This window comes from Pan paniscus, chromosome 2, assembly GCF_029289425.2.
Source record: "Pan paniscus chromosome 2, NHGRI_mPanPan1-v2.0_pri, whole genome shotgun sequence".
NCBI lineage: Eukaryota > Metazoa > Chordata > Mammalia > Primates > Hominidae > Pan > Pan paniscus.
The window spans coordinates 17,636,223-17,653,513 of record NC_085926.1 but is presented as its reverse complement, the minus strand read 5'-3'; the positions used below and the strand labels follow the sequence as shown (position 1 = coordinate 17,653,513).

At 36.2% G+C, this 17,291-nt stretch overlaps 1 protein-coding gene and 1 non-coding gene across 25 annotated transcripts in view; one reads left to right on the top strand and one right to left on the bottom strand.

Annotated features, from left to right (window-relative positions):
- TBC1D5 (TBC1 domain family member 5) overlaps positions 1 to 17,291 on the top strand; it is a 595,437-nt gene that overhangs the window by 81,910 nt on the left and 496,236 nt on the right. The window lies entirely within an intron of this gene.
- LOC112439427 (U7 small nuclear RNA) lies at positions 4,362 to 4,425 on the bottom strand. The gene has a single exon (XR_003027709.1). It is a non-coding gene; the product is annotated as a U7 small nuclear RNA (small nuclear RNA).

The following is a 17,291-nucleotide window of genomic DNA, read 5'->3' as shown; positions in this document are numbered from 1 at the left end:
ATTATTATCTTCTTTGTCATTGTATTAGTCCATTCTCATGCTGCTATAAAGAACTGCCTGAGACTGGGTAATTTATAAGGGAAAGAGGTTTAATTTACTCCTAGTTCCACAGGGCTGGGAAGGCCTCAGGAAACTTACAATCATGGTGGAAGGGGAAGCAAACTCGTCCTTCTTCACATGGTGGCAGGAAGGAGAAGTGCTGAGCAAAAGGGGGAAAACTACCTTTTAAAAATAATCAGACCTGATGAGAACTCACTCACTATCATGAGAACAGTATGAGGGTAACCGCCCCCATGATGAAATTACCTCCCACTGGGTCCCTCCCATGACACATGGGGTTTATGGGAACTACAATTCAAGGTGAGATTTGGGTGGGGACACAGAACCAAACCATATCAGTCATGATGGTGAAATTGAATCTTAAAGAGGGTAAACTACTTGCCCTGGGTTGTGCAACTTGGAGGTGGGGGAGCTGGGATTCGAGTCAGGATCTGACTGCCTCCACACTCTATTTAGGGATTACAAACCCTACTTCCTGTGGAACTTCGTAAGCCACAGAAAGTGGGGAGGAAAGTTGTCTAATAGGCAGCTGGGGAGCACTGACAGCAGTGGGACCAGAACTATGAATCTAGTGATTTTTTTTTGAGGTAAGTTAAAAATCTAAATTTTTATGTGAAATGTCCAGTTTAAAAAATCTTGGCAGTTTACGCAGAATGAATTGTTTGCTCACTGGAAGTGGCCTATGGATGCCAGTTTGAAACCCCTGCATATTGCCTCCCTTCTAGCTTTATCAAATTGAAAACTAGTGATAGTCTATGAAACAATATTAATAGATTATATTAGTAAAATTCCATCCTTTAGGGTAGTTAACAGACTAAATGAAACATAATTACTTATTACTTTAGTAATTCTGTATAGCTTGTTATACACCTCAAGAGATTTAGTTGAGTTTAATTTCAGGTTATGGGATACTAGTAATTCAAATATAAGCTATAGCATAGAGTATAAAATCAAACAGTAAAAAAATCAAACTAGAATTTTGAAAATCTAAGCGGGTATTAAGTTATGGAAATGTTTATTGAAACACTTTTCTTCCCTCCCTGTACCCACCCCCCCATTCCTCTAGTGCTTTTATTTCCTCCTTTCTCAGCTCATACACATTTCTTTCCCTATGCTCTGAATATGTGGGAGATTTAAGATATATATATATATCTTAAATATATATAAATATTTTTTTAAGTGAAATGCCTTTATATATATTTTTAAGTGAAATTAAAAATATATATATATTTAGTGAAATGCCTTTATTAGATTAGAGGTAGAATTAAATCATATGTAGAATGTTGTTACTTTTAATAGAATATAGCACAGTCAAAGGTCAAGGTTTTAGTAAATGGGGACCTGTTTGAAATAAAAGTCAGTGGTTGTTTATGGTTTTATTAAATGCGTTAATCTTAAAATACAAATTAAATATTCCTGGAGACAACATGTATCATTTCATAAGTGTTTGAAAAAAAAATCAGACTAATCAGTTGTTAGAGGGTTCTTCCACAAAAAGGTTTTGTCTTTTGAAAGACAAAAACTTAATACTTGTTATAAACTTACTATTTTGAAATTATTAAAAATAATTTTCCTGGCTGGGCACCGTGGCTCATGCTTGTAATCCCAGCACTATGGGAGACTGAGGCGGGTAGATAGCTTGAGCCCATGAGTTTGAGACCAGCCTGGGCAACATGGCGAAACTCCATCACTACAAAAAATACAAAAATTAGCCAGGTGCGGTGGTGCATGCTTGTAGTCCCAGCTACTTGGAAGGCTGAGGTTGGAGGATCACTTGAGCCTGGGAGGTCAAGGCTGCAGCCATGATTGTGCCACTGCTCTCCAGTCTGGACTCCCGTCTCATTAAAAAAAGAAAAAAGAAAAAGAAAAAAAAATTTTTCTTAGTGGATTCTCAAATCCTACCTTATAACAAAAGTAATTGCGTTGAAAATCAATGGTTCTTTCTAAAATAAAGGGCTTAATAAATTCTGTTTTTTTAAGTGAGTCCTTTAGCTCTTTAGAAATTAAATACTTGTTACTGACTTCATTTTTATAAGTTAGAGGCTTTTGACCTATAGCATTTCATTTGGTTAGTTCAGTTGCTCGAAGTATTTTGCTGCTTAGTGCTTTATATTTGTCTTTTTGTGGTAATATTCATAGCTTAGTAGGCTTGTTTTTAAAAGACATCATAATATTTGAGAGTTCAAATGCATCTCATTTACAAAGCTTTTCATCCAGCAGCTAGAAGTAAATTCTTCCTCTTCCTAACTTCTGTGTAGCTGACTGTACTTCTACAATGATTTTTTGTAGCAACATATGTACATCTCACACTGTCTTGTATTCATTTTTATATTTTTCTAACATTCACTAACTGTTGAGTGAATAAATGAAAAAAAATTCGGACTAATCAGTTGTTAGAGGGTTCTTCCACAGAAACACAAAAGATCTAATACTAGTAATTGTTACAATGTTACTATTTTGGAATTATTAAAAATAATTTTTCTTGGTGGATTTTAATATCCTACCTTATAATGAAAGTCATTCCACGCAGAATCAGCACTTCTTTCTTTTGAGAGAACCGTTGGTTCTTAAATTAGATCTTAACTCCTATATAAGATTGTTACACAGGTAGGGCTTTTGTGAAAATTGATTTTACTAAGAAATCACTGAAGTTTATGGAGCAACAATTCTTCCAAATCTAAACATGTACTCGGTGTCCTACTTAATAAGTAATGGAGATTTACTGTGTTCAGACTTTTCAAGTCTAACTTGAAGGGTAAATACTGCTAAATAAGTATCAATATACAATATTGCAGTTGTAAAATGTTGCAAAAATTAATGAATTATATGAGTGCTTATAATTAAATGATGCTTGGGAAATCTGAAGGAGAAAAATTTTAGAAATGGTGATTCTAGTATGTTACTTTATAGATAAAAGGTAATTCAGAATGCTAGAGGTGAATGGGTACTTAGAAGTTATCTTCTAAAATCTTCTTTGTCAGTAGGAAACAGAAGTTTTGGGAGATAAATAATTGGACCAAGGTCATAAGACTGCAGTGTATCTAATGCTAATTACTAATGTGTGCTCAATACGTATTTTTATGAGTAAAGGAAATACTTTATGTATAGGGAGTTGTTGAAAAATTTGTCATGTGTAGTTTAGGAAAGTTACTGCAAAAACAATTGCCATGAATGTTCAAATTAGAAAATAGAATTATTGCCTTCCCTAAAAATATTTATACTTTGAAGAGATGAACTTAGAAGACATAATACTTTTAAAAACATGGCAATGTATAGAAAGATGAAATAGAATGGGTTCTATTTAGCTTTGTTTCTAGCAGCACTTTGACTGCATAATTGGAAGGTATCTTTGGATAAGCTTTTTGGAAACTTTTCTAGTTGGAAAAGGATTTCAGCTGGAGTGTCTAAAGGGTCACACACACAAAAAACCCTCTATATTAAAATAAAATGTGTCCAAGCTTTAAAGAAAAGATCTCAGAGTTTGCAGATGATCCTAAAATTGGAGCTAGGGGAAATAATGAGGAACAATGCAATCAGATTCAAAAAGATTTGGATTGTTTAGGTGATTGGGCCAGCAGATGGCAAATGCAGTTCAGTGTAGACAAATGTAAAATAATTATCTTAGGAACAAAGAACCAATCATACAGCACACTGATCAGGAAAAAATTTGTGAGTTATTGTAGGAAAACCATTGAAACAGTTAACCCGGTGCACAGCTGCAGCAAAAAAGGCAAGCAAGAAACCAAATTAGCAGACGGATAGAATATAAAGCAAGAGGCAATACTTATAGTGTATTAAGAAACTTGCTAGACCCCATCCAAATTACTCAGTCTACTGTTGGTTGATAGAATTACTTTAGGAAGAGTACGTTTTTGCCTTGGAAATACACTGGAAGTGGTACCAAACAAATCTAATAAAATGATGTTAAAGAGATTTGCAGTAATTTTTATCAACTTTCAGTTTGCAAACTTTTATAAAGATATGAACGAGACACTGAGTCAAAGGAAAGACACTTCAGTTCTACTACAAAGAGTTGGTCTTCCAAGAGGACATGTGGTTTTCATTGCCTGGGGCCTTACTAGGCCCCTTTCTAGGTTAAGGAGGAGGCTGCTTCTCACCTCTCAAGATTAAGGAAGCCTAAAGGCTAGCACAAGGCCCTTCTGTAGTTTAAGGGTTGCACCTTGACAGCTAGAAAGACCATGGGCATGAGGCTAAGAGCTGCCACTGAGATGCTTCCTCCTGGCCTTAACCGTTTTTTTTTTCCTTTCTTCTTCCTTTTTTTTTTTTTTTTTTTTAAATAGCGGGGCTTTCCGGTAAAAACCAGAAAGCCTGGTAGACAAATTCTAAAAGAGCCTGTAACCTTTGATTCAGTAACATAAGTTCCAGGCTTCATTCAAGGCTGTGGAGGCAAACATTCTTCTGTGATTTGCCTTCCTTGATTCCTGTCCAAGCTGGATTTTCCAACCTTGTCTCAGTGTTGTGAACTATCTAGTACCTAGCCAATAAATTCCTTTTTGACTTAGATTCACTAGAATATATGTCTGTTGTTTATATTCAAGAGCCTTAACTGGTACAGTGGTAGTGTTCTGTTCTTCTAGCCTTGTTTCTTGAATTGTTTTCTTTTGTCCTATAATGTGTTCGCTTTGTTTTGAGTGGTGTCTTATACTAAATCATTTTTGGGATGAGAAGAAAGCTGAAATGCAAATTGTCCTCTTCGTCTCTCTCTGCCTCTCTTTTTTTCTGTCCCTCTCTCCCTCCCCATCAGAATGCAAAAGAAGTGAAAAGAATTTGTATCCATACCATCAGCATCTGTAATTCTTTTGTAAAATTTAACTTTATCCATGCAATTGAATATTCAGTGTTACTGTTGAAAAATGGCCTTTGGTATCGAGATCTGTTTTAAGAATGTTTGCATTTTTTAATACATTATATTAGGTATCTCTAAAAATCATTTTCTGGCCGGGCACGGTGGCTCACACCTGTAATCCCAGCACTTTGGGAGGCCGAGGTGGGTGGATTACGAGGTCATGAGATTGAGACCATCCTGGCCAATATGATGAAACCCCGTCTCTATTAAAAATACAAAAAGATTAGCTGGGCCTGGTGATGTGTGCCTGTAATCCCAGCTACTGAGGAGGCTGAGGCAGGAGAATTGCTTGAACCCGGGAGGTGGTGGTTGCAGCAAGCTGAGATCATGCCACGGCACTCCAGCCTGGGCCACAGAGTGAGACTCCATCTCAGGAAAACAAACAAACAAACAAACAGAAAACAGAAAATGATTGTTAGAAAGTTCAGTGTAAAAATGCATTTTTCCATTTATTCTAAAGATGTTGGGTTGTTGTAAGAATGGATTACTTGTGTTTTGTAAGTTTTTTACATGAAAAATGGGATTTTTTTGCATCTATTACTTTTTCATTTAATAGCATATTGTGAGCAGAAAATATAAGCCTATATCATCTCTTTTAATAGTTGCATAACATTCTGTTATTATATACATGTACTATATATTTTTTAACCAGTTCCCATAGATGACTATTTGGGTTATTAGAATTTTCCACTGTTACATATACTACTACAGTCAAACTACTTTTTAATAATGTTTGCGTATATCCCTCATTATTTCCATAGGCTAAATTCCAGAAATGGACTTACTGGTTAGAAGGGTAATTACAAGTCTCTTGATACTTACTGCCAAACTTTACAAGTTTCATTTCCACCAGCAATTTTGATTCCTGGATTTTTTACATCAATGCTCGTATTAATACTTAAAAAGAAAACATCTCTGCTAATTTTATAAGAGAAAAGTAGTTTCTTGTTGTACCCGTTTTTAATGCTATTGACCATTTATATTTATTTTATAATTCACTTCTTAATACCATTTACCTGTTACTCAGGTAGTTTTCTCATATTTAATTACTATATTATATATTAAGATCAGTCTTTTGTAGTATGTCGTCAGTATTTTTTTTCTGTGTTTGATTTTTTTTTAAACTAGTGAGTTGAGGAATTTGGTTTTATTTGTTTGGATTTGTTTTATTTTTGGGTCATATAACCATTTTAAATTTTTATGTAATCAAATATACATTGTTCTACATAAAAATTTTCATCTTTAGTATTTAAAACTTAAAAAATACCTAATAAAGTTTTAATTGATCTAGGATTTTAAAATTATCAGTTTTGGGGCTTATATTCTGTATTTTCTATGTATTGGCTTTGCAGACCTCATTGTACATACAAAATTACAATCATGAATGTAAAGGAAAGCACACTGGAACTGCTTGCAGCTGACTGCGACCTTGAGTCTCAGCTTCTGCATCTGTGAAATGAAGATACTGGTCTGGTACAGTGCTGTTCATTCCATTTTTTTGCCCATGAACCCCAGTAAGAAAATTTAAATCACAACCACGGACACTCATGTACATAAACACATACAAGTATATGTATGTGTGTATATACACATACTGTGTTTCTACTTTCTGTGTGTCATGCCATACATATCATGCCATGCAGTGCCAGATATTAATTAGAAAAAACCTCACTAAATTGCTTTCCTTACCTATTAAGGGGTGTTACAATTTGAGAAACACTTGTCCAGTGGATCTTTAATTGGACACTCAGATGCCTTCTGGGACTGACCAGATAACAGTTGCAAATAACTTAGCACTTTAGCTAATCAGAGGGCTTGGGTTCTATCTAAAGGCATTCAAATTAAAAGAGTAAAGCAAAGCACTTTCTTAGGTCAGCAGACATTTTCAAGTGGAATTCAGCCTTCACATTCGGGACCCTATCCTACTCTAGAGAAAAAAATCAAATACATAAAATATTGGCTCATTACTCTGTCAAATTGCTGTAAAATATTTTAAACAGTTCATGGTCAGGCAGTGAAATCAGACTATACTTTTAATAGCATTGGTCTGGTTGCTGATATTCAAAGGCTTTCCAGGTAACCTCCTCCTCTAAACTTCTTTGGCACTGTGACAACTTCTAGCCGTGAAAATTAGGAGATAAAATGGCTTAACTCAGTTTTCCTGATTTAATGAGAAATAATGTCTGTGATAGGATCTGAGAAGATAAATATGAAAGAGATAATTCCAGGTATCTGAGTTACTCTCAAGGCTGGTGTTAAAGGAGAAAGTGGGCCGGGTGTGGTGGTTCATGCCTGTAATCCCAGTGCTTTGGGATGCCAAGGTGAGAGGATTGCTTGGGGCCAGGATTTAGAGACCACCAACCTGGGCAACGTAGCAAGACCCTGTCTCTACAAAAAATTAAAAAATTAGCTGGACATGTGGTGCATAGCTGTAGTCCTAGCTACTTGGGAGGCTGAGATGGGAGGATTACTTGAACCCAGGAGTTTGAGGATGCAGTGAGCTATGATTGTGCCACTGCACAGCAGCCTGGGCAACAGAGTAAGACCCTGTCTTAAAAAAAAAAGGGGAGTTGGGGAGATAGATGAACTTTGTCCTTTCCATTTCAAATGAAGGTGATGCACTATCCTAGCAACTGTGTCCAAAAACACTTTTAAGAAGATGCTGGCCAGGTGCGGTGGCTCATGCCTGTGATGCCAGCACTTAGGGAGGCTGAGGTGGGCAGATTACAAGGTCAGGAGATCGAGACCATCCTGGCCAACATGGTGAAACCCCATCTGTACTAAAATATAAAAAATTAGCCAGCGAGGTGGCAGGCGCCTGTAGTCCCTGCTACTCAGGAGGCTGAGGCAGGGGAATCGCTTGAACCTGGGAGGTGGAGGTTGCAGTGAGCTGAGATCGTACCACTGCACTCCGGTCTAGTGAGAGAGCAAGACTCCATCAAAAAAAAAAAAAAAAGATGCTAATGAATAACCAGGGAAAAATCATATAGAAAAAGTTCAATGTCTGTGAACAAATACAGCAGCATTTGGATATCTACTAATACAGAAGCTTTTGGATATCTATCAAATCTCTTGTGTCTGTGTGTACACACACAAAATTATTTTTTGACTTGATTTTCTGGTTTTGGGGATAAGACTGTATATACTTCGAAGATTCTGTGATGTATAACCATTAAGTCTCACTTTTGGTGACTTAGGTAATTGTAATGGAACCATGGAGCCATTAGACTCCAGATGGGACTTTAATCTGGCTTCTGATTGAGCGGAGTGTCCTTGTAGAGTCTCTTAGCATCTGTTTGGGAAATGTATGCGACATTATTCAAAATTTGTACAAATTAACCCACCCTTGGGTTATAATTCAATTTTTCTTTATTCAGAAATGTATTATAAATATTTTTATGCAATCAGATTAAACTAGCTTATACGTGTTATTTATTTGTCTATTAAGTGTAGATTTTTGTGACTGAGCTTTTAGTGGATTAAGAAAGCTTACGTTAGCCTTCTAAAGATTGTAATTTGTTTATAAAATGTTGTTTATTAAAGCTATTTCCAAGTTTCAAATAGCTTTCATATAGGTACTTATTTTTGAGAGACTATTTAAAAATACTAAAAATTATGGTGGTTCTGCCTTTTAATAACAGAAACTCCCAAATAGTCTGCCTTATTCCAGAATGAAGTTTATTTTTTCCATACAATGGAAACTATAGGTAGGGGAGCTTCTAGGGCTTTAACCAAGCACTATATGAGCAAGGTTATCAGCCTGACTTACCTGTCTTTTTAAATTTATCTTCAGGCTGGTTTCCTTCATGTTTATAGGATAGCTACTATCCGTAGCTAGAACAACAAACATTCTTCAGTTCCAGTAGGGAAACAAGATTTTTTCTCATTATTGGAGACTAAAAGTTGTTTCCTTCAGTTTTATTGGCCCCATTTAGATCACATGTTATCTCTGGACCAGTAACAATCACCATGTGCTGTTTGGTTTAATTAAGTCTGGGTTTCTGAAGCACTTACTTGCAGGAAGGATGGTATTATAGCATTTGGTTCAGGATCTAGCCCAGGTACTTGAGGGAGACTGGGTAGGTCAGCTTCCCCTGAGTTATGGGAGGGGAAAGGTAAAAATGGATGTTGGATTTGCAACCAGTGGAGTCTCTTCTATAAGCATTATAAAAGTTCTAATCCACTCCTTGATCAAGATTTTAGTTTCTTTCTCTTTTTGCATTTTTATTAGTACTATGGCTTTTAATTAATTATTTTCTTATTTACAGAACACAGAAATGAAAATCATGTTGTGGAAAGAAATACTGGTTAGGTATTTTGTAGTTGCTTGGGCTTTCTTTGTTATGTGGAGATTGGAAAAATTGTAAATATTGCCTGACACAGGTGAAGTGTAAGGAGATTGCATTATTAAATAAATGTTAGTGACATTTTCTCAGGAAACTGTCATACATCATCACTATTTGTCCCTCCGCCAAAGGAAGGCAGTATAATTCTGTGGGCCCAAATTCTCAGTGGTTTGTCTTGCCATGTGTAACTAGGTTTTTTTCAAGTATTAAAGTATAATTGTATAATTTATATATTGAAAGGTTTAATGACTGAGAATGAGAGTACTGGAAATGAAGAGTTCTAAATTGATGGCAGAAAGAGCTTATCCTGGATTTAAGTTAGGAAGGACTAAAAATACTGGTATGTAAGAAAAAAATTCCTCAGGTAATATTGGAGCAAATGTAAGTTTGAGGTTTGAATTGTCTGTCCCTGGTTGGTAGTATTTGTTTGCATGTTTTCCTGAAGGATGAAAGGCTGTGTTTTCCTGTCAATTCATCCACTGTTAATAAATTTCTTTAGCTCTTACACATGTCAAAGTGCACTACTACAAATACCACTAATTTGGAATTTGTGATAAATTGGTTCAAAGTAGTTTTAAATTAAATAGGTTGATAAGCAACTAGCAGAATAGAAAAGGAATCTCTTTGCCTTTTTTAGGATTAAAAAACAAGGCATTCTAGATGCCTTCCTCTCCTTTATCCGTAACATCTAACAGGTGTTGTTGATTCTTCCTAGATGCTTATCTCTGGAATCAGCTCTTCTTATTCTGGTTAGACCTTATTTATCATTTGGACTCCCTAATCCCTGAGCCAGAATATTCATAGGATACATATTATTCAGCACCTTGACTTTTTCTTTTTGAACTTAGCTCCATGTGAGCACATAGATCCATGTGCTCACACAAATCCACTCGTTCTATTTTTAAAGCTTCATAGTATTCCCAAGTAGGGATGTGTAGTATATAATCTCAAAATAGTCTTTCCCAATGGTAGATCTCATTATGTTTTTGTTCTGGTTGCAGGTTCTCTTCCCCCTCTGTACAATGGTGATTCTCAGTCATGGGAGGGAACATTTGCTTCCTAAGGATGGGGAATCTGAATCTTGCATGGACCTTTTAAAACTCTGTCTCCCAAATTCTGATATACCTTCCTATTTGGTGATTTCTCTTATATTAAGAACCATAACTGGCTGGGCGCAGTGACTCACACCTGTAATCCCAGCAGTTTGGGAGGCCGAGGCAGGTGGATCACCTGAGATCAGGAGACCAGCCTGGCCAACAAGGCAAAACCCTGTCTCTACTGAAAAATACAAAAATTAGTGGGGTGTAGTGGTGCATGCCTGCAATCCCAGCTACTTGGGAGGCTGAGGCACGAGAATCGCTTGAATCCGGAAGGTGGAGGTTGAGGTTGCAGTGAGCTGAGATTGTGCCACTGCACTCCAGTCTGGGTGACAGAGTGAAACCCTGTCTAAAAAAAAAGCTATAACGGTCTCAGATATCAGAGTAGATAAAAGGTTGTAAACACCCTACTGGTCTTACTTTCTTGCCACATGATTTAATAATTCTGAACAGATTGCCTTTTCCTTGGCTGGGAGTCTTCTGTTTTTTCTTCTCTTTACTTTTCTGCATTGACATATATTTTTACTATGCTTTTAATACCCTTCCCTTCCCCTATTCATCCTGAAGCTTCATCTCATGAGATTTTTCCTGTTTTGGACTGCTGAGCTGTTAACTAAGAGCAATTGTAATTTCTTCTGAACTTCTAACTCCCTTCTACTGGATTTTTGAACAACTTGAGGACAGAGTGATGCTATAATCTTTATACTTTTAGCATGTGGACAGTAATAGTAGTATATATAGCAGGAAATCAAATAGCTAATTGAATGAATGGAGTTAATGGATATTTAAGTATCCAATCATGCTCCACTTGATGGGAACAGGTTTTGAGATATGTGTTGTTAGGTGATTTCATCTTTGTGTGAACATCATAGAATGTACTTATGCAAAACTAGATGATGTACAGACTGCCACATACCTAGGTTATATGATGTAGTCCATTGCTCTTGGCTACAAACCTGTACAGCATGTTACTCTATTGAATACCGTAGGCAGTTGTAACACAATGGTATCTGTTTATCTAAACATAGAAAAGGAACAGTAAAATTACAGTATTATAATCTTAAGGGACCACCATCCTATACATGATCTGACATTGACTGAAATGTCATTATACAGCACATGACTGTATTTATGTTTTTGCATAAAATAGCTGAATTTTCAGTAGTGAAATTTACTGAATATGTTTTTAATAAATTGGAGTTGCAGAAAGGCTTTACTCAAGTAGTTGGTCATAAGGGAAATAAGATAGGTGTTGAGAGTTTAAAATCTACAGGAAAGAAAGAGTAGATACAGAGATGTAAAGTCTCTAAAGAGGCAGAATGACTAATGGACTTGGAAGCCTTGGGCACTTCCCTGATTGACTATATCGATGCAGCTAAAGGAAGAATTTGTCTGGCCGGACATGATGGCTCACGCCTGTAATCCTAGCACTTTGGGAGGCCGAGGCGGGCAGATCACGAGGTCAGCAGATCGAGACCATCCTGGCCAACATGGTGAAACCCCGTCTTTACTAAAATACAAAAAATTAGCCAGGCATGGTGGCACATGCCTCTAGTCCCAGCTACTCGGGAGACTAAGGCAGGGCAATTGCTTGAACCTGGAAGGTGGAGGTTGCAGTGAGCCAAGATTGCGCCACTGCACTCCAGCCTGGCGACAGAGTGAGACTCTGTCCCCCCGCAAAAAAAAAAAAAGAATTTGTCCATTGAGGGTGGAGAGTGGATTGGCTGCCATCCAAGGAAGGGCCCAAAGGTTGAAGTTGGTAGTACTTATCCCAGCTTTTGTTGGGAGATTTTTAATATTCTGGTTTCTACCTCTCTGTATATAGAGATATATGCAGGGAGTTGCAGGTGGATGCTCCAAGTTTTTTGTTTGTTTGTTTTGTTTTTTTTGGCGGTGGAATAGTGATTAACAGATAGACTTCAGCAGACAAGTTTCAAATTCGGGCCTTTTTTACTTGCTACTTGTGTGTCCTTGGGCAAGTTTCTATCAATCTCCAGTTTTTAGTCAGTGTGGCTGAAGGCTAGACCTGGAACCTATTAAATTCATAGGATAATGACTTTCCCATGACACCTTTGGAGAGTCAGCCATCCTGTCGCTCCTTGACAAATCTGTACCTCATTCCATCAGCAGTGTGGGCCTAGGTGCTTGAACTATTCCATTCGAACGTGCATTTTTTATATATATATTCATCTGTATGTTTGATGATAAATAAAATATCTAGTTCATCATTTTCTAGTGAAAAAACATATGAAAGTGTATGAAATGCATTCAGCACACAGTTCAGCTCATATTAAAAAAAGTAGTATTTGACATACACTGGAATGAACTCCTGAAGAGTAGGATCTGGGTTTGGGTCATCTCTATTTCTGTTTTACTTTGGATTGTGTTTGAGAGGAGTGTCTGAAGTTAGTTCATGTTTAAACGATGTATGTGTAGCAGGAATAGGAGTAGGGGCTTTCATGGGAATCTGAGAACAGGGCCTGGTTTTAAGATTATAGGAAGTAATTTTGGTTTTCAGGGAACATATCAAATAAACTTACTGTTACTCTGTATGCCGTCTTTTCTGTCTGGCTACCAGCAGGAGTTTCTGTTTCCATATCATTTTGGCTTGCATTGTTAACTTTCCTACCTCAGCAACTAAGGCAGAAGGGAGGTTTCTCCACAGATGATTCAAATTGTTTGAGAGGCACAGAAAATTTGAGCAGCCCTTCCTTTCAAAAGAGCCAGGTTGTGAAGGTTCTGGTTTACTGATGACCCTGAGCCTGGTTGGTGCCAACCCAATGTCCGATTTATTGTTGCTGGTGTGGTATACAACTAGCAGCCATGGCTCAGAGACTGGATTCAGGGCAGCTTCTTTGAGAGAGTGATGATGATCGCCAATTTCAATAAAGTATGCTGGTCTATAGGAGTTGAGAAAATTGCTCCTTTAATCTGAAAGATGTTCTAGGCAAAGGCTACTGAGTGAATACAGGAGTACACTGCTTCATTTGCTGCATAATAGCTGTATTAGTGTCCTAAGGTTGCGGTAACAAAGTACTACAGACTGTATGGCTTGAAAACAGAAATGTATTTTCTTTTCTGGGGGCTGAAAGTATGAAATCAAAGTGTCAGCAGGGTTGGTTCCTTCTGAGAGTGAGAATGCATGGTTCTTTATTTAAATGTCTGTATCACTTCTTGGCCTTTTGGCTAAGATCAAGTGTATTTAAATGTCTCTTTTTAGTGCAAGTTGAGTATTTCTTATCCAAAATGCTTGGGATGAGAAGTATTTTGGAATTTGGATTTTTTTTCTGGTTTTGGAATATTTGTTCCAATGAGCATTTCTTTTGAGCATCACGTCAGCGTTCAAAAAGTTTCAGATTTTGTAGTATTTCAGATTTCAGATTTTCGGATTAGGGATCCTCAACCTATTGCAGGATTGAGAAAACAGGATTGTTTTCTCATTATTAGGATTATGGTTATATATAGTATTTGGATGCCACGATGTGAATATGGTTAATGAAAGTGGAAGTTTATAGAATTTATATTGGTGGGTTTCATTTTTTAATTTAATTTAATTTTATTATTATTATACTTTAAGTTTTAGGGTACATGTGCACAATGTGCAGGTTAGTTACATATGTATACATGTGCCATGCTGGTGTGCTGCACCCATTAACTCGTCACTGAGCATTAGGTATATCTCCTAAAGCTATCCCTCCCCCCTCCCCCAACCCCACAACAGTCCCCAGAGTGTGATGTTCCCCTTCCTGTGTCCATGTGTTCTCACTGTTCAATTCCCACCTATGAGTGAGAATATGCGGTGTTTGGTTTTTTGTTCTTGTGAGAGTTTACTGAAATAACTAAAATCAGAGCAGAACTGAAGGAAATAGAGACACAAAAAACCCTTCAAAAAATTAATGAATCCAGGAGCTGGTTATTTGAAAGGATCAACAAAATTGATAGACTGCTAGCAAGACTAATAAAGAAGAAAAGAGAGAAGAATCAAATAGACACAATAAAAAATGATAAAGGGGATATCACCACCGATCCCACAGAAATACAAACTACCATCAGACAATACTACAAACACCTCTACACAAATAAACTAGAAAATCTAGAAGAAATGGATAAATTGCTCGACACACACACCCTCCCAAGACTAAACCAGGAAGAAGTTGACTCTCTGAATAGACCAATAACAGGCTCTGAAATTGTGGCAATAATCAATAGCTTACCAACCAAAAAGAGTCCAGGACCAGATGGATTCACAGCCAAATTCTACCAGGGGTACAAGGAGGAACTGCTACCATTCCTTCTGAAACTATTCCAATCAATAGAAAAAGAGGGAATCCTCCCTAACTCGTTTTATGAGGCCAGCATCATCCTGATACCAAAGCCAGGCAGAGACACAACCAAAAAAGAGAATTTTAGATCAATATCCTTGATGAACATTGATGCAAAAATCTTCAATAAAATACTGGCAAACCGAATCCAGCAGCACATCAAAAAGCTTCCACCATGATCAAGTGGGCTTCATCCGTGGGATGCAAGGCTGGTTCAATATACGGGTTTCATTTTTAAAATGATTGGTGTATACAGTTTCAACATAATTGTTTTTGTTAGTTACCTCCTACATAATGGCATGGCAACTAAGAACTTTATGTCCAGACACAAACTGATTTGTTAATTACATACCAAAATTTTTTTTCAATCATTTCATTATGTGTCTAAGAAGAAGGTTACAGATTTAAAGTAAAACTAAATCTGATTAAATTATCAAACAAATTTGTCAGTGTAATTCTAGTGATATTGCTAAAATGAATATACTTTTCTCATTTTAATATTAAATTTAAAATATAGTAGGAACCTATAGGAATTATAAGTGTTTTGTTTTGATTTTTTCCCTTTGACTTTGCTTGTTTTAATTTTGAAGTCTGCTGTCGAAAATGTCAATACTAGTTTAAATTCTGCATAACCTGATTTTTAAAATTTAATTAAGCTGACTTGACTGAGGAATCTACTCTCTCACCCCAAAAAGAATGCATATCTCCTAAGTAGATGCAAATTTTGTGAATTATTTCTTGCCATTAGAATAACCCCTCTAATCCTTATTCACTTAATTTATGTCAGCATTTTCTTAATATATATGTTCATGAAGGAAGTTAAGGTTGGTTGCTAGGCCTCATTCTCCCATCCTTCCTTCCTTTCTTTCCTTCTTACTTTCCTTTTTCTTTTGAAATAATTTAAGAGTTGCAGAAATAGTACCCTTCTCCCAACTCCCCCTAATGTTAACATCTTATGTAACCATAGTTTAATTTTCAAAACTAAGAAGTTAACGTTAGTATAGTACTATTAATGAAATTACAGATTTTGTTCATATTTCACCAGTTTTTCCACCATTTCCTGTTTCAGGATCTAATCTAGAAATCTACATTACATTTAGTTGTTACGTCTCCTTAGTCTACCCTAGTGTGTGATAGTTCTTTAGTCATTCCTTGTCTTTCATGACCTTCAGACTTTTGGATAGTACTCACTGGTCAGCTATATTTTAGAATATCCCTCAATTTGGCCTTGTCTGGTATTTTCTCATGATCAGACTGAGGTTATACATTATTGGGAAGGATACTGTAGAGATGATGTCCTCTGATACACTCAGTGTATCATACCAGTGGTAAATGATGTCTTATTACTGGTGATGTGGCAGCATTATTATTTATTTTATTTTTTAAGGTAACATAAAATTCACATAACATAAAATTCATATAACATAAAATCAAGTGTTTAAAAGTGTGCAATCTACCACCTCTATCTAGTTCTAAAACATTTTCATCACCTCAAAAGGAAATCTGTATCCATTAATCATTTTCACCTGTCCCCATACTCCTCCCAGTCTGTGTTCTGACTATGTAGATTTACCTATTCTGGATGTTTCATGTAAGTGGAATAATAGAATATAGATATTTCATGTAAGTGAAATAATAGTGACTTTTGTGTCTAGCTTCGTTCACTTAGTGTTTTTAAGATTTGTCCGTATCTTAGCATTTGTCAGTACCTCATTTCTTCTTATGGCTGAACAATATGTCGTTGTATATATCACAGTTTATCCATTCATCCCTTGATGGACAGTTGGGCTGTTTCTATCTTTTGGCTATTGTGAGTAGTGCTGCAGTGAACATGTATGCACATTTACTTGTTGAATTGCTGGGTCATATGGTAATTCTAACAAACTTCCTAGTTCAGGTAGTCTTTAATTCTTCTGGCTTTCATTTGATTTAAAAAGTCTAATTCTGTTACAGAATAATCAGGGTGCTGCAGAAATATTCTTTGTAGATTTTAAATGTCACACAGTGAGTTATGTTTTAAAACCTGAAGGTATTTGTCATTCTGATTAAACTACTTTTTTCTGGACTTGATTGTTGACAGACTGTACCTATTTTTCCATCTATAATGATAACAAGATATAGTGCTAGAGTCCAAGAATTTGTTGTGTTATATTTATTATCATTTTAAGTTATATGCATTTTGTCCTTATTTAGAATACTTTTTCTCCCAACGTAGAGGAAATTTACCGGTTTAAGGAAACATGTATAATAAATACCTGAACAACAGTTTAAGGAAGTTTTTTATACTTTTAAATATTTCTTCATTTCAGACTTGAAGTTTTCGATGTAGTTTTGAGCCTTCCTTTATAAATAATTTATTTTCATATGATAAATATAATGTAGTATTGATTTTTAAAAATGCTTTATATTTTGTATAGTAGGGTAGAGAAAGGAAGAAAGATTATTCTACTAGAAACTTATGATAAGATGGCAAATGAGAGTAGAAAGTCCTCTACTTAGGACTAGATCAGGTCTATAAAGGCTGTTCTTAAATTTATTTTTCCTTAATCTTGAGAGACTTACAAATTTGTCTGTAACCCTTGAATATATTTCCACCAAA